Source organism: Peromyscus eremicus, chromosome 5 (genome assembly GCF_949786415.1).
Source record: "Peromyscus eremicus chromosome 5, PerEre_H2_v1, whole genome shotgun sequence".
Classification (NCBI taxonomy): Eukaryota; Metazoa; Chordata; class Mammalia; order Rodentia; family Cricetidae; genus Peromyscus; species Peromyscus eremicus.
In genome coordinates, this window is record NC_081420.1 from 1,538,705 (window position 1) to 1,562,477 (window position 23,773).

Here is a 23,773-nt window from a genome sequence, read left to right on the forward strand (position 1 = left end):
TGGAATTTTGTTGAAATCAAGCCTGCTTGTTTCAGTCTTCCTGGCTTGGTTAGTACCAGGCACAAGCAACACTGTCATTACTGTGCAGTACTGACTTGGATACCGAAGCCAGTAGCAGTGGGTGGCCAGAAGCAAATCTGGCTTAAGAAGTAAATGACCTAAATATTAATGGCATCATCTACCATTACAGACTACAGGAAACACAGCTTGTGCATAAAGAGAAAGGCTTTTTGAGGATTCCACAAGGGGAAACTGTCTTCAGAACTTTGGAAATGGTGTTAGTGGGAGGGGCTCTACTGAACAACAGTGTCCTGTAACTTGTGTATATATTGCCTTCTATGCAAAAGAGACTCTGTCAATCTGAGTAGGGCAACCATTTTCAGGTGAGGAGATTATCCTGAATTACTGGAGTGGGCAGAAGCAATCACAAGAGTCCTTATGAGAGAGCAGGAAGTTGGTCAGAATCCAAGAGGAAGAGACTGGCTGTTGAGAGCATTAGCTAAGGAAAGCAGGTAGCCTCCAGGAGCAAGGAGATTTCAGCACAGAAACATTTTCTGCTTGGATTTCTACAAGGGACAAAAGCCTACTGACATCTTGATTTTAGACTACTGGGTCTGACATGGGATCACTGACTTATAGAAGCATAGAAAAATAATTTTGTTTTTAACCATTCAGTTTGGTCATTTGCCACAACAGCAACAGGAAACTGGTACAGAAAGCAAAGAGCATGAAAGAGCCTGCAGGCAGACTCTTGGGCTATTGTTAGCCAAAGCATAATATGGAGTTTTCAGAGTGCCAAACATCTAGGGAAATTATTTTCTGTCAATAACACCACACCACACCACATGCTGAAGTGTTTTTTTGTTTTTTGTTTTGTTTTGTTTTTTTCAGCTAAAGTGATTTCTTTTGGGGCTGAGGATGTAGCTTAGTGGTATCAACACTTGTCTAGTATGATTGAGGGCTTGGTTTAATCCCCAGCACCATAAAAGATTTGTTCTGATGCATTATTTATTGGCTAGTGTACAAACTAGGAGCAACACTTTTATTTTACTTACAATTTATAGAATTAGAGATCAAATGATATGGCAAATATAGAGTGCCTGGCAGTGTCCAAAACAGAAATGCTCGCTATGTTATTTTTTTTTTTCCTTTTGAGGTTTTGAGATTGAGCCTTACTGTGTATCCCAGGCTGACCTGGAACTTATAGCAATCCTTATACCTCTAGCTCATAAGTATTGGGATTGTAGCAACCATGACTGGTTACATGTTAGCTTCTCACGATTGCCTGTTATGGTTTGAATATGAAACATCTCACAGAGGCTTAAGTGTTGAATGCTTGGTCCACAGCTGGCAGTTCTACTTTGGAAAGTAGTAAAAACGTTGAGAGAGGTGAGGCCTACTTGGAAGCAGATGTGTGTGGGTGTGTTTTTGACAGTTGTATTTGGTCAGGGTCCCTTCTTCTCTCTCTGCTTCCTGTCTCTCATAGGGGTGTAGAAGTTTCTCTTCTACATGCTTCCTGCTGCCATGATGTTTTGCATAAGTTCATGATGCCGAGAAACCAAGGAGTCGGAGGGAAAAAACAAACCTTCCTTCCCTTAAGTAGTTTATGTCGAGTATTTTGTCAGTCTAAAAGACAAGTAGCACATTTCACTCCTGTGGATCTCTAAGAACTGAAGTATTGTATAACACACACACATACACACATACACACACACACACACACACACACACACACTCGAGTTGAACAGACTAGAATCTTCATTCAGCATAGGAATAAACAAGATGCAGTCAACTCCATTATTGGAAAACATTTGGCGATTAAAGGGTCAATCTGTAACTGACACAGAAATAGGATGGAATTTGCTTTTTTCTGAGTTAATGGTTGCCAGAATTAATCAAATCACAAATGTGCATAATTTCTTCCTTTTTCAACTGGAATTTTTAAGTGCTTATTCTTAGCAATTCTTTAATATTAATTTCATGCTAAGTGAGTCATTATTAAATACTTATGAGGAAAACTATTTTTAAGCCATGTGCTCATTTAAAACTGTAACTTATTACTTTCTGCAGGCAATAAAAATGTGCTAAATTAGTTACAACACACCAGGACTGGTGGGATGTATGCTCTAAATAAGAATGTATGTGTTTACTGACCTAAATAAAACTGGGCTAAAATTGGTTTCACGTTCTTCTGAAATAGTGTACATGTCATTCATTGCTCAATGGGGAAAACGCAGATTTTTGGTTTCTGGAATCCTGTTAGAAATTCCACAGGGCTAGGGTTGTTCCTCTGATCTTCAGCCTTCACATGTTTTTAGTAAGTAGATAGGTTACCTGTGTTTATAATTCAGGCTTCAATATCCCCACCGATTTTACAATGACATTTGCTACTCTTGGATATTCTCATGTAACATCCAGGTACCACTGATGGGCTCTGCAGGAAAAGCAGCTATCCATCAACTTGAGGATGGTTCTTTTTTCTAGACCAAGCTTACAGCAGAGTACATGGGTTTTCTTTAACCACAGAAATCTGACTTTATTACAGTGCTTCATCTTAGCCCTATAGAAAGCTACAGGCACTTAAAATAATGCTCATTTCAACAAAACAGAAACTTATTTTCCTTTATTGTTAGCCAAAGCAAGCAGCTTCTGTGATTACTGGCATCTGTGTACTAGGAAAAGCTGTAAGGTTGTGATTTCCTTCACCTGAAACAGGTTACACAGCCTAGGGAGAGTTTTCTAAACTTCTAAAATAGGTTCTGAGACCCTCCCAGACCCTGTTAATGTCCCCTAGTTCATGATCAGCAGATTATATTCTCTCTCCCCATGACTGTCCACTTTTCACCAAAAACAGTATAAAGATTCCCAGGGTTCATTACTTCCTTGAGTCCCAATGTCATGTGAAACTTAAAACTTTTATGCTGTGCTCTTGTTACTGGATTTTTTTTTGTTTGTTGTTGTTGTTATAGAATCCTTAACCATGAACTGAGGATGGGTAAGGAAAAGATACTTTGCTTCCCCTATGGTTGGTTTTCACTGGGCACCCATTGGCTAACTTAAAAAGTAGGACTGGCCAGACTCCTAACACCCAGAGACACACAAAGAGTTATCTATAACTCTATGTAGTTTGTCTTTGAAATCAGCTAGGGAAAGGCACGATGGTTACAAGCATATGGAAAATTGTTTGGACAACTAAGAACAGAAAACAATGCTATAGTTAGCTTGGCTTAAAACTGTAACACAAATCCTAATCGGTCTTAATAAAAACCTGGAGCCAGATATTGGGGTAAATGCTGAAAGATCAGAGAGACAAAGGAACAAGACAAAGCCACCTCTCACCTCACCGACTCCTTAGCCGAAAGGACTGAGTTCCTGTCTCTTCCTGCCTTATATTCCTTTCTCTGCCCAGCCATATCACTTCCTGTCTCAACCTCCCTAGTGCTGGGATTAAAGGTATGTGTGTCTCCCAAGTACTGGGAGCAAAGGCATGAGATCCCAAGTGCTGGGATTAAAGGTGTGTGCCACCACTTGTGGTGGTATTGTGTTCCCCAAAATATTGTGCATCCTAATAAACTTATCTGGGGTCAGAGACAGAACAGCCAAAATATTAAACATAGAGGATAGGCAGTGGTAGCACACGCCTTTAATCCTAGCATTCCAGAGGCAGAAATCCATCTGTTCAAGGATACAGCCAAGCATGGTGACTCACGCCTTTAATCCCAGAAAGTGAGCCTTTAATCCTAGGGAGTGATGGTAGAAAGCAGAAAGGTATATAAGGCACGAGGGCTAGAAACTAGAAGCATTTGCCTGGTTAAGCTTTCAGGCTTTTAGCAGCACAGTTCAGCTGAGAGCCATTCGGATATGAGGACACAGAGGCTTCCAGTCTGAGGAAACAAGACCATCTGAGAAGTTGGCCAGGTGAGGTTAGCTGTGGCTTGTTCTGTCTTTCTGATCATCCAGCATTTCACTCCAATAACTGGCCCCGGGTTTGATTTTATTAATAAGACCTTCTAAGATTCCTGCTACAACCACTGCCTGGCCTCTATGGCTAACTAGTGGCTAGCTTTGCCCTCTGATCTCCAGGCAAGCTCTATTTGTTAGAGCATACACAAAATATCACCACACAAAAGTGGCCTTAAAAGGCTGGGCTTGGGGCTTGGAGAGATGGGTCAGTGGTCAAGAGCACTGGCTGCTCTTTCAGAGGAGCTAGGTTCAATTTCTAGCACCCATGTGACAGCTCACAACTATCTATAACTCCAGTTTCAGGGGACCTAACACCTTCATAGAGACATACATGCAGGCAAAACACCAATGCACATAATTTTTTTTTTTTTTAAAGGCCTGGTGTGGTGTTGCTTACCTTTAATTGCACTCAGGAGGCAAAGGCAGGTGGATCTCTGTGAGTCTGAGGACAGCCTGGTATAATAGAGTGAGTTCCAGGACAGCCAGAGCTACAGAATGAGACCCTGTCCCCTAAAATAAATAAATAAATAAATAAATAAATAAATAAATAAATAAATAAATAATTAAAATTAGAAAGTTGCGGATGAAAATACTGTGTCTTTAGCCTTTCAACTTCCTGTCTTTTCTGTCAGTCAGCTTTCTTTGCTATTTACATTGTTTCACCTTGCTCTCTGACTTGTGTATACATAGAGACTGAGGGATTCCAGGTTCTGCAGGAGTGGTTCTATTGGGCCAGCTAGGGTCAGGTTTCTACACTATTCAATTAGCTGTGGCAAGTGTGTGTATTGTACAGACTCTCCAGCACTTGGGATGGTGTTCTCCTAGTAGCACAGACTTCCCTCTACTTACAATGATATTCCTTTCTGATATAACCCACTGTAAACATCAAAGATCACAGATCAAAATGTGTGTAATTACCTGACCTACTCAACATTGTAGCTCAGCAATACAGCACCTCAGATAACATCAGTGGTTTCCCCTTGTGACTGTGTGGTTCCCAGTAACTGTGGCAGCAGTTTCCAGCGCCACGAGAGGACTACTGAATATCACTAGCCTGGAAAAGATAAAAATTCAAAATGGGTTCCCTTGGGGCTCCCACCTTCAAATTACAGCGTCTGCGGGCCATGCCTTTGTACCATCACAAAGTTAAGACTGTGAGACCACAATAGATAGAAGACTGTGCATGTGGAACATCTTCCTAAGTATATTCTTCCAACAGAGGCCAGGGAGTGGTATGTAGGTGTATCTGCAGAGAAAGGACTCCCCTTTCCCATAAACTTTTATTCCTGTAGCCCCTTCTTCCTTAATATCAGGGTTCTTTTCCTCTCTGGACAGTGATCAAACCTTCATTACCTGCTGCATGCACCTCTTGAAGCTTTTCTTTGACATGTGCTGTTCATATAGTTTTCTTCTCTAATTTAGTGTATATTTCCTCAGCCAAATTATTTTAGTTGGAATAATGTGGTTAGGGTAGTGTATAAAAACCTCTTGGGTCACATGTTCTCAGCTCCCATTTTCTTCTCGGCTAACTTAGGGGCGAGCAGGCACACAACCAACAGTAAAAAGACAACTGACCTGGTTTTGAAGTTTGATTCTGACACCTGCTAGGAAGCACAGCTCTGTGAATCTGGTTCTCTGTGAAACAGAAATACTACCTACCATGTATGGTCAATGCGAGGCTTAAAGGAATGAATGCAAGGGAAGTAATCTACCCAGCATCGGGACTTAAGCACAGAAGATACATTTGAAGTACCGAAGGCAAAACTAGTAAATACACGAGATATGCTTGACACACCAAAGGCATAAACTATCAAAGCCACGAGCAAGTGCAGGTGCCCAATCTTGTCTGGGAGCTAGGTGTGTATCTTAACTCACTGTGCAAGGACACTTACTTCATTTCTGTTCACAATGTGGAATCCAAGACAGGTATTTCTATACATTTGTTCAAATTTGAAGGAAAGTTTGATTAAGGCAGCAATTTTGCAGCCTTCAGCTGCTGGTTTTTCCATTTTCTCTCTCGAATGTAAAACCTTAAAAGTTGTAACACATTTCATCTAAATTTGTCATTTTCATTTTGCTACAGTATTTGTGTTGCTCTCTTACACCACAACCAAAACTATTTTCAAAAACCCATATTCAGTTTTTGCTAATTCAAAATATTTGTACTGAAGCGTTTGTTTTCAGAAAACACATTGGACATACCACAAGGTGGCCTTCTCACTACTGCTAAAAATAATTAGTGAGAACAGCTCTATACATATGGATGCTGCACAGAATGAACACCTATGAAAAGCCGTGAATTAAAATTTACATCTTTATACAGTATATGCTTCCCATTTAGTAGTGTAAATTAGGTCTAAACACAGTGTCACTTTACATGCTGAAGTTACATAGCCCATTGTTATTATTATTATTATTATTATTATTATTATTATTATTATTATTTTGAGACAGAGTTTTTCTGTGTAGTGTTGGCTGTCCTGGAACTCACTTTGTAGACCAGGTTGGTTTTGAACTCAGAGATCCATCTGTCTCTGCTTCCTGAGTTCTGGGATTAAAGGTGTGAGCCATCACTACCTGGCTATGCCCAGTAATTCTTTATTAACTACTAAACTGACAGAAAATCACAGTATGTCAAGACTGCCATTTTTTTTCCAAGCATATAAAACAAATCTGAGTGCCAAAACAGTTATTTTGCTCTAAAAAACAAGAAACAAACCTGGTTTCACTAACTACTAAACTGACAGAAAATCACAGTATGTCAAGACTGCCATTTTTTTTCCAAGCATATAAAACAAATCTGAGTGCCAAAACAGTTATTTTGCTCTAAAAAACAAGAAACAAACCTGGTTTCACATTGTTTTTGCTGGTAAATACAAAGACTAACACACAAAATTTACAACTTGTCATTGTAAGACTTTTTCAAGGCCAAGGTGTCACTTATACTAGTCTTACTACACATGCTGTTCTTTAGATTAGACTAAAATGACACATCGAAAAAGCATAAGCCCCAGGGAAGTACAAAAAATAGCTAACCACTTGATTCCACAAAACAGAACCTGTTAATTTTAGATCAGGTTCCTCTGGTGTCTCCCTTTACATTTTTTAAACTGTTATTTTATATGTATGTGTGTTATTTGCCTTATGTATATCTGTGCAGTGTGGTGCCCAGGGAGGCTATAAGGTAGGCATCGGATCCTTTGGACAGGGGTTACCAAAGGCTGTGGGCTACCATGTGGATGCTGTGACTCAAACTCAGGTCCTCTGGAAGAGCAGCCAATGCTCTTAATCGCTGAGCAATCTCCAGCCCCTCTCCCTTAATTTTAAAAACTTGTTGACTACTACTCAACATACCCATTATGAACTAGATTTGTTCACTGGTGAGATGGCTATGTCTTCGTAATATCTGAGTTTTTAAATAAGAGCTATTTATTACATGCATCCATTACTTCAGGTTTTTTTTATTTTCAAAGCACACTAGAAGTTGTGTTCTTGTGATTATGACTGATGGTTCTGAGGCACTGATTTAAGTATAAGTTTAAGGTTATTCACTCTTCCTCTCCAATTCAAACATCTGTGAAATACCTTCATTCAGTTCTAAATTTGAAAATAATTTTTTTTAAAAAAGGGCCAGTAAAATGGCTCAGCGGTAAAAGCACCTGCTACCAAGCCTGATGACTCGGGACCCGCATTAGTGAAAACTGACTCCCCCAAATTGTCATAATGTTTCCTTTTCTTTCTTTTTGGTTTTTTGAGACAGGGTTTCTCTGCATAGCTTTGCGCCTTTCCTGGAACTCACTCTGTAGCTCAGGCTGGCCTTGAACTCACAAAGATCCGCCTGCCTCTGCCTCCCAAGTGCTGGGATTAAGGGCGTGAGCCACCACCGCCCGGCATCATAATGTTAAAAATTCAAGAATAAAAGATAACATAGGTGTCATCAGACGCGAATGGAAGTTTCCACTGCATGTCTTTTTAAATGCAACTTCGAACCGATCTGAACCCGAACTAAGCAGTGCATCTGCCTGACTTGGGATTGGGGCGATCGCTAACCAAAGAAAAAACTCTTTGTTGTTGGTCCCACGACCAGGAAGTCGCAGGCTGCGCCCTATGTAGGGTTTTGACCCATCTTGGAAACTCCTTTCTCCCAACACTTTCCACGGTTCTCTCCCTTCCTAGGGAGAAACTTGCCCGGCGCAGTAGGGAAGGCACGGCGCGCGCCCGCCTACTTCCGCCCCGAGACACGGCGGATTTTTACGTCATGCCGCGGGAGCGCGTTCGATCCCAGGGTGCACTGCGGGTGCGTACGCGCACGTAGCCCCGCTCCCGAACGACCGCGGGAAAATTCCAAACACGTCAAAACAAGAAAGCCACCGTGAGGCCACGCCAGGTTTTCAAGCCAGAAGTCGGGCGGTGGCTTCTTTTCCGCCGCAGCCCAATCTGCTGAGGCAGCTCAGGGCGAGGACCACCCGTGGAGGCCGCCATTTCCCGCTGGGACAGAGAAGGCTCGCGAGAACGTGCGCCGAGCCTCGACGTGGACGAGCCGCGCTCCCGCGGGGCGCGGAGTCTGAGGCGGGAAGGTGAGAAGCCACAGTGGGCTGGCGCGGGCCGCGGAAAGGAGGGGCGGGAGGCGGGGCCGGGAAAGAGGCGTGGCCACAGCTGATAGGAGGCGGGGCTTTGCGGGAGGCGGGGCCGGGACAGGGTAGGAGGCGGGACCAGAGCCCGGTGGGAGGTGGAGCCGACTTGCGGGGCGTGGCTAAGCGGGAGTTGAATCCAGCTTGGCCGAGGCAGACAGACTGTGATGGGCGTGACCATACTGAAACTTGACCCTGAGGGAGTGGGGTCGACTTCGAGGGGCGGATGTCCAGAGGTTAGAGGCGCCGGAGAGGGGCGGAGTCGATAGTGAGGGGCGGGGCCTAAGGCCTAAACTGAATCTTGGTGCAACTGGCACCCAGAGAAGCTGGAGGTGTCCTCCCCGTTATCTCTGGGGCTTCAGCGCAGCCGCAGGTGCTTTTGAAAAGACTGTAGCGAAGGTGAAGCTTATTGCTCGGTACCCATTAGAGCAGTCTGGCCCAGGGTCTCTATGGACGCCCTCCCACAGCTGCTTGAGTGACAGACTCAAGACATTCAAAGCCTAAGAGGGTTTAGGGGCGCAGTGTGCTGTCTTTTTTGTAGTTTTTAGGTGGTTGGGCTAGGAGTGAGTGTTCAGAATCTTCGGACAGGCTAAGGAATGTTCCAGCAAGAACCTCTTTGTGCCTGGACTTCTGCTCAAATCTGAGATGATTCAAAAAATTCTGTACCTCATTGAATGAGTCTAAGTGGACTTGATTGACATACGTTTTCTATTTGTGGATGGTCCTCACCTTGAAGGGTGATTCCAAATGGCAGAATTCACGCCATGTTAGCTCACAAATGAAGAACAGGCTGCTGTGTGTGTGAAGGCCAGAGGTGTTTTAAGCAGTGGGCCCTCTCTCCTCCACCACTTTTCATCCCCCCTTACCCTTCGTCCCCTGCCCCCTCCACATGTGGTCCAAAGTTCACCCGACTTTGCAAGTCCTAGGGTTCTGCCTTTCTCTGCCTCGCCAGTGCTGAGATCACAAGTGTGGGCTACACACTGAAAACCTTAACCATCCTCCCCCAAAACAGTAAACCAAACCAAACCAAAACACCAAAAAACCAAACCAAGCAAACAAACAAACAAACAAAAACAAAACAACAAGCATGTATTTTCAAAACAGCAAGCATGTATTTTGGAGATAGAACTCATGTTCTCCTGCTTGTGTGGCAAGCATATTACCAACTGAACTAGCTCCCAAGCCCTGTTCTCAACAACAACAAAAAAGTGTTATTTTGTTTGGGTGGCCGTGGTGGGTTTGTTGCTGCCCATGTGAAGCTGTGTGAACATTTTAAATGAATGGGGTTCTTAACTGCTTCCATATTTCAGCAAATAGTTCCAGCAACAATTACACAAATTTTGTATTTATAAAGCCAATTCAGGGAGGCCGGCCAGGCCAGTGGAAGTTGGATGGGCTGTCTAGGCCACAGAGAGGCCCGAAGGAATCTCACATGAGTGATAGAACTACAATAGGAGTGGTAGAGCCTCTGTTCAGACCAGAATTCAGTCTGAAATGCTCCTTGAAAATCTTAGTGTAGTTTACAATATACATATTCTCTGTTCCTGTTTATGGTTTCTGATTAGCTAACTTTTTAATATGAAAGAATTCTTATAGACATAATTAAATTTTCAATGATGTACTAAAAATCTATATTGTTAGAAAAGAGAATACGAAGGTTCCGATAACAACACAGTACTTGAGTGTGGTGTTGGTGTTCCTCTTCCCCCATGCTATCACTGTGTAGCCAGAGGGCTGCCCTGGAACTCACGATGTAGATCAGACTGGTCTTGAACTCACAGAGATCTGCCTGCTTCTGCCTCCTGTGGTGATATATTGTGTACCCTAATAAACTTGCCTGAGGATCAGAGGATAGAGCCAGCTACTAGATTAGACATAGAGGTCAGGCAGTGGTGGTACACACCTTTAATCCTATCACTCGGGAGGCAGAGATCCATCTGGATCTCTGTGAATTCAAGGCCACCTTGGGCTACATGGGATTGATCCCCTCTAGGAGAGAAACAGAGCCAGGCAGTGGTGGCACACACCTTTAATCCCAGCACTTGAGATCTCATGCCTTTGCTTGGGAAGCACATATACCTTCAATCCCAGGAAGTAATATGGCAGGGCAGAGGAAGGCATATAAGGCGTGAGGAAATAGGAAACCACTCTCTTTAGGCTGAGGATTTCATAGAGGAAAGAATTAGTGGCTGTCTGTCTGCTTCTCTGATCTTTCTGGCTCTGGGTTTTTTTTTTTTTTTTTTTTTTTAATTAAAGATCACCTAAGATTCGAACAGCAGCCTCCCAAGTGCTGAGATTAAAGGCATGCACCACTACACCTGGCTTGAAAGTTTTATTTTTTGCTAAATGTCAAAAAGCATTATTATTATTATTATTGTTATTTAGACTTAGTTGGAAAAAGACTTTGCAGAATTATCTGGGTATCTCTGTTAGGCATTTCTTGATTCTTTTAATTATACTGAAATAATTTCTCCATTAGGAACTGTACTACAGGAATGTTGAGGTGATATATTGTGTACCCTAATAAAATTTGCCTGAAGATCAGAGGACAGAACAAGCTACTAGATTAAACATAGAGGCCAGGCAGTGGTGGTGCACACCTTTAATCCTAGCACTCAGGAGTCAGAGATGAGCTGTGGCTTGTTCCTTTGTCTCTCTGATCTTTCAGCATTTGCCCCAATATTCTGGCTCCAGTTTTTTATTATAAGACCTTTAGAAATTTGTGCTACAAAATGTATTAGATTTCTGTTGCTATAACAAAATACCTGAGGTGGGTTACTTTAAAGAGTAGTTTAGTAGTTGAGCATGGTGGTGCATACTTTTAATCCCAGCACTTGGGAGGCAGAGGCAGATGGATCTCTGAGAGTTTGAGGCCATCCTAGTCTACAAAGTGAGTTCCAGGACAGCCAGGGTCGTTACACAGAGAAACCATGTCTTGAAAAACAAAAACAAACAAACAAGAATAGTTTATTTAGCTCATAATTCTAGAGAGTCAAGAATGCAAAGTATCTGCATGGCTCTGGTGAGGGTCTCCAGGCTACATATATCACAACGTAGTGAATGGTATTCTGTCAGGAACATGTGCAAGAGGAAGGGTAACATTGTAAGACAGGAAACAAGATAGATTTAGGAGCTAGGGTCTCTCTCTAATTCTACAGTAACTAAATATGTAAATTCCTCTCATTAGGCTCTAGCTCTTTTAAGTTTTTCAAGACAGGATTTCTATGTGTAGCCCTGGCCATCCTGGAATTTACTTGTAGACCAGGCTGGCCTCAAACTCAAATTCACCTGCCTCTGCCTCCCAAATGCTGGGATTAAAGACAGGTGCTACCACTGCTCAGTTAGGCCCCAGCTTTTAAATCGCCCCCTCCTTTTGGAACGCAAGTCCTCCCTGTCTCTTAGCTTGGAGAGTCTGTAATGGGCCTTGAACATGCCTTTCTGAGCCTTTTCTGTTGTTAGAAGAAACACTTGCAAATCATCCATTTCTTGAGACAAAGTCTTCCTGTGTATCCCAGGCTGGCTTTATACTCACCAGTCATGCCTGTGTCTTGGTAGAGCTAGGACTTCAGGCAGGTACCACCACACCTGGTTTTAGGAAGTTGGCATCAAAGAAGATATATACACTGTTTCTAAGTATGAAGTGATATTGGGAATTGTTCAGTGCTGACCACAATTCAGATTCAGAATTATTTGCATCAGTTTAATGGTTTTAGACACTAATCTGGCTAATTTAGTCAATTCTGGTTCCACTCAGGTAGCCATTGGTTTGTTTTCTTATTTCCATAGAGTAACCTTTTCTTGACATTTTTCACAGTCATATAGTATGAAATGGGTACTGTGTCTGGCTTCTTTCCCTTGACATAATGATTTTGAGATTCACCCATATAGTAGCATGCATTAGTAGTTTGGTCCTGTGTAGATGTAACCAACTGTCTTATTAAATAAGAAACACAGAGCCGATTCAGAGAAGAAAGCCAAGAGGTCAGAACTAAGAGCCTTACCCTTCCTGCTTCAGCCAAGAGAGCTCTCCGAAAGGGGGCTACTTCCTGTCTGTTCGTCTTTATATAGACTGTCTGTTCTGCCTTCTTATTGGTTGTAAACCCAAACACATGACTGCTTCGTCACTGCCTGTAGGTACAGCCCTCCAGGTCCTCTATGGTATTGAGATTAAAGGCGTGTGTCTCCATTGTTGGCTGTATCCTTGAACACACAGAGATCTACCTAGCTCTGTCTACCAAGTGCTGGGATTAAAGGTGTGCGCCACCACTGCCACGCTCTTGCTGTGGTTCTAATAGCTCTGACCCCCGGGCAACTTTATTTATTAACATACAATTAAAATCACATTTCAGTACAAGTAAAATACCACCATAGTCTGTTTATTACTGACTAGTACATTGTATGTGCCATGTTTGGATTTTCAGATGATGGACATTTAGGTTGAGTTTGTTTTAGTTATTAAGAATAATAGTTGTGTGGATGTTTTGCATGGATGTGTAGTAAATTTAATCATGTGCCCATTTACTTTCCCAGCAGCAGTGTGTGAGGGTCTTGCTTCTGTCACATCCTCACCAACCCTTGTTTTCAGTGACACTCACCATAGCAGTTTTCTTTTTTTTTTTAAAGATTTATTTATTTATTTATTTATTTATTTATTTATTTATTTATTTATTATGTATGCAATGTTCTCCCTGCACACATCCCTGCAGGTCAGAAGAGGGCACCAGATCTCATTACAGATGGTTGTGAGCCACCATGTGGTTGCTGAGAATTGAACTCAGAACCTCTGGAAGAGCAGCCAGTACTCTTAACCTCTGAGCCATCTCTCCAGCCCAAAGAGCAGCCAGTGCTCTTAACTTCTGAGCCATCTCTCCAGCCCGAAAGATAGATGGATAGATTTATTTATTTATTTATTTATTTATTTATTTATTTATTTATTTATTTATTTATTCTGTTTGCATGTATCCCTGCAGGCCAGAAGAGGGAGCCAGATCTCATTACAGATGGTTGTGAGCCACCATGTGGTTGCTGGGAATTGAACTCAGGACCTCTGGAAGAACAGCCAGTGTTCTCAACCTCTGAGCCATCTCTCCAGCCCCCATAGCAGTTTTCTTAAATCTACATATGCCTTACAGTAGCATCTTGCATTTCCCCAAAGCACTGCTGTGATGGCTTTTGAAAAAAATCATGAAAAACAAACTTGCAAATCTCTCTGGGAGAATTGCAGTCTCAACAGTTGCTCACTAGCTTATCATTTATTTAGAATTATTTTTTTTCAATGTTATTAGTAATTTTTAGTACATGGAATTTGCCCTTTTGGTCACATTTATATTAAAGATTATTTTTTTATTTATTTGAGTCAGGGTCATAAGTGTCCCAACCTGGGTTTGTACTATGTAGGGATGATATCTTTAACTTATTATTCTTCTGCCTCTGTCTCCTTAGTGCTGGGATTACAAATGTGTTCTCATACTTTGAAGTTTTTGTTTTGCTTTTTTACACGTTTGATGCTATTATAAATAGAATTGCTATAAAATTTTCATTATTTAATTGCTTGATACCAGCATATAAAAAAATAACTGATTTTGTATGTTGATCTTGTATCCTGGAATCTTGCTGATGTCATTTACTTTCAGTGGGTTTTTTTAAAATGTTTTGTGAGTTCATAGGATTTTCTATATATGGCATCATGTACTCTGTGAATATAGTTTTATGTGTCTTTTTCATTCGATGCTTTCTGTTTTTCATCTTCAGTACAAGAGAGGAGGTGAATGATTCCTAGAGCTCTTTTGGGGTTGAAGGTGGCTTGTTGTAGATAGGCTGTGTGGATTCCTAGAACAGGTAGTGAAGATGAGACCTTTGCATCTGTTTGAAGTATTAACTATTGGTTGCCTTTTGACAAGTGTTGGTGCAGAAACTGCTGACATGATGACTCCCTGTGCATTTTCATCTGACTGCGGTAGCATCTCAGGGTGATCCAAGCATGTTCCTTTTTTTTTTCTTTCTGAGTTTGTGAAGGATTTGTGTTATCCTTTAAAAAAAATTTGATAGAATTAGCACAATAAATCATCTCAGTCTAGATTTTTTTCTCTATGGGAAAATATCAACCACTCATTTTCTGCAGCATTGACTGCCCTGCATGCATCCTATGCAATGAGCCTGTCCACACTGAGCCAAGCTCCCGGAGCTCTGTGGTCCCATGCAGCCGTTGCCACAGTCAATCCAGATCCTTTTGAACCTAAGTGTCAAGAAGGCAGCATCCTTGTGTTGACTGCTAGGCCCCATGGCAAGCAGTTTCTTCAGGAGAAACTGTAGGACTTAGAGCAGTTGGCTGGACTGAAGATGGAGATTTAGGGGAGAGTGAATGGTGGCCTATGAGATGGAAGCCCTGGACCACTAGGAGGTGAGGGTACTTGGTGGAGAGAAACCATGAGGCAGGCCAAGGAAGCGTCTGAAGCTTCCATGTGGAAAACATGGAGTTCTTCCGGGAACGTGATTGTTTTTATTTTTAATTAGGAAAAAGCAAAGATTTTATATTTAAAAAATTCTCCATCTATTTGGAGCTTATTCTCTGGTTATAGAAGAACTGACAGAGTTGATGGCGTTGGTCAAGTGGATGGGAAGCAGACCAGATAGAGGCTAGGTAGGAAGAATTACAGGTTATAGAGGAGCCTGAAAAGTTGAAAGAATAGCAATAGGGGCTGACAGATGGCCTTCCTACCTTGTCTTGGCAAGATTTGTCACTCCTTTTTTTGTGTCCTGCTTGTCCATTTGGACGGCATACTGTCAGCAGTTGAGGCAAGGGCATTTTCCTGCCCAGTGGCTAACTTTTGCCACAAAGAAAGTAAACTCCATATCGAGTTTTTTGGTGCTCATCATCATCTCTGAAGTAGATTGGTACTGCCAGGAGCAGACACGTCTCATTGTCATTAAAAATAATCTATGTTATTAGAACATCTTAAATGCCATATTCTGCAGATCTCTGAAGTGTTTGAAGATGACCTATCTATCTAAAATATATTTCTGTTTGACCTTGAAAACATACCTAATATGGCTACAAGTTCAGTTGTAATGATTAACTACTAACCTTCATTTCTTTATATCCTGATTAGTTGGTAATAATAACTTTCAAAACTAGTAATTTGCATTACATTGTTAAATGAGCTATGTAGGTACAATACTTTGAACAAGATTAGAAGTGTATGTACAGTATGTTTTAACAAAGTTAATCTCAAATTTGTATCACTATACAAAATTTGTATACAATATACAAAAATCCAATCCAATGTAAAAAAATTAAAACTAGTAGTTGCTTTTTAAAAGTAGATTCAATAGTTTACCTTTTTATCTTATCATATCCATATTCTCCTTTTTTCTTTTCAGAGTAGATTCAATAATTTACCCTTTTATCCTGACTCTTTCGATATCTTTTTTTTCAGAGTAGATTCAATAATCTACCTTTTTATTCTATCATTTCTATATAATACATTTCTATATCATATCCCCCTTTCTTCTTTTAGAAAGAGATTGACTATGACCAATAACAATTTTTAACCAACCCCTAAACAAAGACAAACATCCATAATCCATTTTTTGGGAATGTGGGTGTAGTTTTTTAGGCTGCATTCTGCTGAATGGGGGCACTGGTAATCTTATGGGGACACAAAGAAAGTGTAGGATTATGGTCAAGGTCTGATTCTAGTAGTCTGTGAAGCAGTATCATCTCAGCTAGTCATCTCGATATTGTCCTGAACAGTTTGTAGTCCAAAGCCGATCTTTGGGTGGTGTTTGTCAGCTTAATGGCGTTATCATAGTCCTGATGGAATCATTGTTGTGAGGTCTCGTCATCTTTTTGGAGACTTCAAAGTCATTGTTAGGCATGGTCATGGTTCACTGCAGAAAATCTTTTTCTTGGGACAAGTTTTCTGGATGATTTGCCCTTTTTATTTTATTTTTTTCCAGATGTCTCATTTGTCCAGTGTTCCTCAGATACCTTAGCCTTCATTCTCCTGAAAGACAAAAACAAATCCCTTTCCCAGCCCTAACTTTGAGGAGGCTCCCTTTTGGCAAGTCATATCTGATCAAATGAAGTTTTTGTTAGTCGTGTAAGTTAATTTAAATTGAATGATCATGCTGGTTGATGAACTATCACCTCTTCTAATTAAGAAATCTTTCTTGTTCTGGTTTCTCATGAATTCTTTGTTCTCTCTTTGATAGCTGTTCTAGCATCCAGAGCAGTATGATTTTTTACAGTAGGCATTAGTTTCTTTAATTGCTCTCAGAAGGAATTTCCTCCATGATGACAGGAAAGGACTGAACGGAATTGACACGAGGGCCTGTGAGGGGTCCCTCAGGGCTTTTCCCAATGACAAAGGCAAGGGATTACCTTGTCTGTCCCTTGTTGACTTACATTCATTAGTCCATTGTCTGCCTTTGCCACACTTTCTGCATAACCCAGAAGAGGGGAGAGACATTCTGTTGATAGACCCCAGACTCAGGGTGCTACCTTTCTCGGGTGGGCGCCCCAAGAACCCAGACTCAGGTCCAGTTGATGCAAACAGCAGGAGGTTTATTGAAGTGGCTGTACAGTCAGGCTCTCCTTGTCCTGAGGGCAAGAGTCACATCCTACTGCAGCCACATAGGTACTTTTAAAGGAAAAACCCACAAAAGCCACAAGATTACAATTCCCATACAATTTCGTTTCGATTGATTTATGTCTAGAGGCTAATTTCATAAGATCATGGTCTGATCACAGAGTGATCACAGAGTGGGTACAGTCACATCAGCATGCACATTCTTGGGGGGGGGGCGGGGGCGGGGGCGCGTGCGCCCCGGTTAATCAAGGTGGGAGTGAAAGTTACACAAAGGTCACAGTGGTCCTTCCTGGAACACTTGCAATTTTCCCAGTCACAGTTGAGCGCATCTCTTAATAGAAATCTCTTTACATTGTTACATTGTGTTAGGGGTGGTTGAGTAATGGCTGAGTCAGTTTGTCCTTGGAACTAGCTTTTTAGTTCCTCATTCTCCTGGGGCTTGGGGGGTGGGAGCCTGAAGGGTTAGGGTCTTTCACTGTTGGGATTATTCCTTGAGAAAACATTATTTTTAGGAATGCCCTGTTTACAGTCCCTTTTTAGATGACCTTGTTTACCACAATTGAAACGTTTGACATTACTATTTTTCTTCAAACCTCTGGAAAGCACCTCTCCTATCAAAGCATCTTCATGATCATGAAATTCAATATTGTGTCTTGGATCCATTCCTCTAAGGGTGTTGATCTTGCCTTTAATGGCCTAATTACCCTTTTGCATTGTGCATTAGCATTTTCAAAAACCAGAGATTCAATTATTATGTGTCTAGCTTCTGAATTTGCTATCATTCTATTTACTGCTGAAGTCAATCTTTGTAAGAAATCAGTGAAGGTTTCTTTTGGGCCCTGTATAACTTTAGTAAATGACTCAATTTTCTTTCCTACTTCTTCAATTCTGTCCCAAGCATTCAAGGCTACCATGTGGCATAAAGCCAGGGTGTGGTTATCATATAAAGATTGTCTTTGTAAATCAACATAATCTCCTTCTCCAAGAAGTTGAGGTATGATTGAGCATTCCTTGGGTATATGCCCAAGAGTGGTATGGCTGGGTCTTGAGGTAGATTGATTCCCAATTTTCTGAAAAACCGCCATGCAGATTTCCACAGTGGTTGTACAAAGATACATGCTCAACTATGTTCATAGCAGCACTATTCGTAATAGCCAGAACCTGGAAACAACCTAGATGCCCATCAACTGAAGAATGGATTAAGAAGATGTGGTACATATACACAATGGAGTACTACACAGCAGAGAAAAACAGCGACATCATGAGGTTTGCAGGCAAATGGATGGAACTAGAAAATATCATCCTGAGTGAGGTAACCCAGACTCAGAAGGACAAACATGGTATGTACTCACTCATAAGTGGATTCTAGATATAAAGCAAAGAACAATCAGACTGCAACCCACAGAACCAGAGAGGCTATACAGCAGTGGGGGAAACTAGGATGACTGTGGCTTATAATAATTTTTGGTTTTATTCAATTACTGGGCAAGCCTCAATGAAACATTTCACTATCACTATTAGGATAAGAATTTATACTGTATCAAGCTGATAATAGAAAAATAAATAAAAATGAAAAAAAAAGTTGATCTTGGAAAATTTCCATACCTCTAGCTCTACTTCATTGTTCAATGGTCTTAGCCTCATCCTTCCACCAGGTCCTCCATTGGGGACCAGCCTCTAAGATTGGCTGTAACCAAATCTCTCCAGTCTTGAGGGATAATTCTATTACAAGTTGAACAGGAGTTTAACATCTGCTTCACAAAAGATGAGTGGATGCCATAGAGACTATTGCTACTTTGAATCTCCTCAAATCTAACGTTTGCACAGTCAGCTCATATACAGCCTTGAGGATATTTATATATATTATGTGGCAGTTCCTGTAAGGTTACTGGATAGATTAAAGTTGGATGTTTGAAAGCCTTAGGCTGTTTCTCTGTAACCTTATAATGCAATGCTAAGATTGGTTCACCTTTAAATTCTTCTGTCTGGGTCTGAATATCTCTATGATTTGTTTTAACAGGTTTTTCTAAAACTTTTACCTTGGCATTCATATTAACCAACTTTTTAAATGATGAAACAGAAATGATCAAACAAATAATATTTATAATTGACATTACATCTGTCCCATCAACGTTGATTATCCTCTCATTTAGTTGTTCCATTTTCAGACCATTTAATGTACAGTCAAACAGAGACCAAAAGCCTTCTATTGTAAAAATGTTTCCCCCCCCCCCCTTTTTTTTTTTTTTTTGGTTTTTTTCGAGACAGGGTTTCTCTGTGTAGCTTTGCGCCTTTTCCTGGAACTCACTTGGTAGCCCAGGCTGGCCTCGAACTCACAGAGATCCGCCTGGCTCTGCCTCTCGAGTGCTGGGATTAAAGGCGTGCGCCACCATCGCCCGGCAATTTCCCCTTTTTTAATGTGGGAAAATACTTTTAACAATTACTCCCTTTAAGAAACCCCAGTTGACTCGCCAAATCAGTGACAATTCAGATGATGCTGTGGCAGCAGCCTGAGGAGGGGGCCCAGAGAAAGCCAGAACCCACCAGGAGAGGAAAGAAGTGAAAAATCCAGCCGTCTGCACAGGGGAAGTGTGCAAAAGTGGCCAACTCCTGTGTTTTTTGGAGCCAAAACCTATGGAGTTTGCTGCAGAGAGGCTGCAACAAAACTTAGCCAGTGGATTAGGGAGTCCAGCCCAGGTAGGTTGGAGATTCTGGTCGTGTGCATCTCAAGCCTGAGCCAGGGACTGCAAGGCCACAGGCAAGCGGCTTTTTTGTGAATTTGTGCCTCAAAAGTTGGACACCAGATGTTGTAAAAATTCCTAAAGGTCTTCTAATAAAAAAAACCAGAGCCAGATATTTGAGTAAATGCTGAAAGACAGAGACAAAGGAACAAGCCACAGCTACTTCCCGCCTCGCCAACTCCATGAATCCTTTGACTGAATGTCTCTGAGTCCTCAGCTGAAAAAGGCTTTCCAGCCAAAAGGGCTTCAGCTGAAAGGGATGCTTCTGCTGAAATATTGGCTGGGGCTTTTCAGGCTGAAGAGTTGGTGAGGTAAGAGGTGGTGGCTGTGGCTTGTTCCTTTATCTCTTTGATCTTTCAGCATTTACCCCAATATTCTGTCTCTGGGTTTTTTATTAAAAGACCATTTAGGAATTCGTGCTACACATTATCATGTATTATACACATCTAACTGGTAGCTTCCATATGGAACATAGGAGCTTATGATAAGCATCTTTTCAAGTCAACCAGGAAAATCATTTTGTGTCCTAATTGCTCTGTTACTCTAAATGTGTATATGTGTTTTAATGTTATTGCTGTGCCACTCTGACCACTATCCATAACTTCAGTTTCTGTATTTTTTTTCTTTCTTCTGTGGTGTAAGGAGTAGCTGCCCAACCTGTAACTTGGTGGCATTGCCATTGGTGTCACACAGCTCCAGATGTTTGCTTCTCTAGTGCAGCAACCTTCCTTGACACCATTCTATCCCTCCACATTTCATTTGATTTTAACCTCAGTACCAGGTGGGTTCTCTGTAATCCCTGGCCTTCTGCCCTGATGTCTTTGAAACTGACTCTCCAGCTCCTTTCCATATGTGTCTCTTGGCACCAAGTGTAAATAATTGTGGTCCTTGTCCCAAATCAGCATGGTACTTGTGTTATAAGTACACCAGGGTAGGATGGCCACACATCCCTGGCCTGGGGTCTTGAAGTTGTCACTTGTCTTGTAAGCTGTGGTTTTAGGGATCAGCTCTGTTTCCTATGGGTGCACTCTCTGTCTCTCTGTCTCTCTCTGTCTCTCTGTCTGTCTCTGTCTCTCTGTCTCTCTCTCATTATCATCCCTTGTTATTGTATATTGTATTCCTTTGGGAATGCCAAGATTTTTATTAGTCATTATCCTTTGATCATTCTTACTTTCTCCTCCCCATTTCTACTTCCTTAGGCTCTTCCATTCTCTTAACCTTATCAGATTTTCCTTCCTCTTGAGTCTTGTGATTGCGGATTTAAGTGGATTGGGGATTAGAAGGGTGAAGGGAAGGGTGCATAAATGCTACTGTCTGATTATCTTATTTAGAATGCCATGATAAGGAGGCCATTTCCTTTATCATTGCTCTTAGAGAGTAAAATCTCCCTAGTCTCTGATAGCAAAGTTTTCATGTGTTGACCCTTGTGGCAGATGACTGAGTTTGTGACTGAGCAGGAGGACCAGTCCCTGGAGGAGGTTCGAGGTAAAGGGCAGCCTGGCATGGACATGGGCAGGCTTCCAGAAGGAAGAGGGCATTGTGTTTACATCGTGTTTGTGACTTTGATTTGAAGGAAGCTTAAGTTGGGAGTACTTTGGGCTCAAAAGATATTTGTTCCTGGAGGACAGTTAGGTGTGGGCAGTGTCTCTCCTTGATAAACTTTTACTAAATATGCTTGTGAGTGTGGGAGAGGTATTTATATATTATCTGTTATCTCTCAGCTAGACATGATGTTAATCCCACTGATCAATAATAAGACTACTACCATAGTTCAAAGACAAATTTGAAGCAAGCTTTAATTAAATACTGACCAGGTGGATGGGCTCTGGCCAGGTCTATTCCCAGGTTCTCAGGGAATGGCCCAAAATCAAGCATGGCAAGGGCTTAAGAAGGAAAATCCGTAATTCATTGCATTTCCCACCAGGTCCAATCAGGGGCAAGTGTACATCCTGATGTATTTCCTGCCTGTGAACCTCCCGCCCACATGTCATCAAGCATATCCCGTGCAGATGGGTCAAGCAGTCTTTTTTAGGGGAGTGAAAAACATGTGACTTGTTATTGCCCATAAACAGTAGCCTCCAGCATTTCAGGAACTATCTGTCCTTGGGCAAGGAACTTGCAGATCAGAGGCATTTTTGTTTCATGAATCTCTGAAGACATAGTTATTAAACTTAAAATATAATTGAGTTGTATCCCGAGTCAAATCCTTGACTTTGTGATGGGCACCTGTTTATATTGGGACCTAATAATCATCAGCTTAATGGTACCCAGACAGGAATTATTTAATTAAGGCATCAGCCAATAGCAATTAGCAGAAGCAGAAGGACCAAAGGCCCTGTGATGGATGACAGAGTTACTATCTAGAAGGAACCTGGAAATGTGAATGGGAACCAGTTATTTATTTCGTCTCAGGTTGCCCTTTTTTGCATAATCTCCCCCCCCCCCCGCCGAGTATAGCCAGATTATTTTTAATTATTTCTGAGTAGTTTGTATAGAAACAACAATTTTCTTTTAAAGCTATACGATAACCTCTGTTTTACATAGAGCAGGTTGAGTGCCAAGTCAAACTATAGAACTATTTCAGCTAATGATTCTACCTGTTGATAGATTTGGGTCTATTTGGTTCTAACAAATAGCTTTCCTGGTATGCCAGTAGGCACTATAGGTAGCTATTTTGTCCCCTATGTCAGGGAGTTTCCTTTTGATCTAACATTCCAGCTTGTTGGGAGACAAGGGGTGACATACTGTCTTCTGTAACTACTTCCTGCTGAAACTAGGATGTTGTTGTCAGGACCCAGGAAGGTTGGAATGCTAGTCAAAGGCAAGGAGGGAATTCAGGCAATGGGGCATTCATCGGAAGCATCTAGATCACTGATACAGCTGAAGAGACAAGAAACATTCACATCAGCTGGATTGGTCCACATCAGCTTTCAGCAATTCAGAGTTCACAATCATTTGGAGCAGGTTGTAGGCAGCAGCTGATGCTTGGATGTGTCTGTCAGCCAAATGGAAATCTGCTGAGACAGATATAGACTAGGGACAGAAGTTAAAATTTAGGAACCTAAAGGAAAATCTTACATTTGGAACTTTCAGGCCCATAGTTCTAGTAATTGGGGAAGGGGAGGAATCCCAAGACCAAGAGAGAGAGAGATTCCATCCTAAGGATTAGACAGGTGGGGAAACCTAGGCTGTACTTATCTGGAGTCCTTTTGACCTGTGAGAAGTGGATCTAAGTTTTATGACTCTCACAATTCTCTGAAGCTTATATGAATTTTTTTTTTTTTTGGTTTTTCGAGACAGGGTTTCTCTGTGTAGCTTTGTGCCTTTCCACAAAATGACATAAAAGGTTTAGATTTATTAGCATTACCAATCTTTTCTTAAATCCACATTGTAGAAAAATAAGGTAACAAGTGTCTGTAAAACATCTGGAGTAGACTCACATCTTTGAGTCTATTAGCAAAAGTTATAGATTTGGGTTAAAAAGTGTGAACATTTTTTTCTCTGTTCAGAGAGCTAGATATAGATTGGGCAGAAATAACTTTAGCCCAATGAGAAGCAACCTTAAGTCTTTACTTAGAAGCTAACCTGTAGCTAGAGTTTTCCTGCCTTGCCCACAGTCAGGACAAATCTTTGTCACCCGCCAGTCCCACAGCTGCTCAGACCCAACCAAGTAAGCACAGAGACTTATATTGGTTACAAACTGTATTGCCGTGGCAGGCTTCTTGCTAACTGTTCTTACAGCTTAAATTAATCCATTTCTATAAATCTATACCTTGCCACATGGCTCGTGGCTTACCGGCATCTTCACATGCAGCTTGTCATGGTGGCGGATGGCAGTGTCTTTCTG

General features: G+C 41.5%; 1 protein-coding gene across 1 annotated transcript in view; it reads left to right on the forward strand.

Annotated features, from left to right (window-relative positions):
- Nucleotides 1–8,279: 8,279 nt before the first annotated feature.
- The window catches only part of Fancc (FA complementation group C), a 160,993-nt gene continuing 145,499 nt past the window's right edge, over nucleotides 8,280–23,773 (forward strand). Inside the window, exon 1 of the mRNA XM_059262758.1 lies at nucleotides 8,280–8,540. The gene's annotated coding sequence lies outside the window, so the exon portion shown is untranslated. The remainder of the gene's footprint in view (nucleotides 8,541–23,773) is intronic.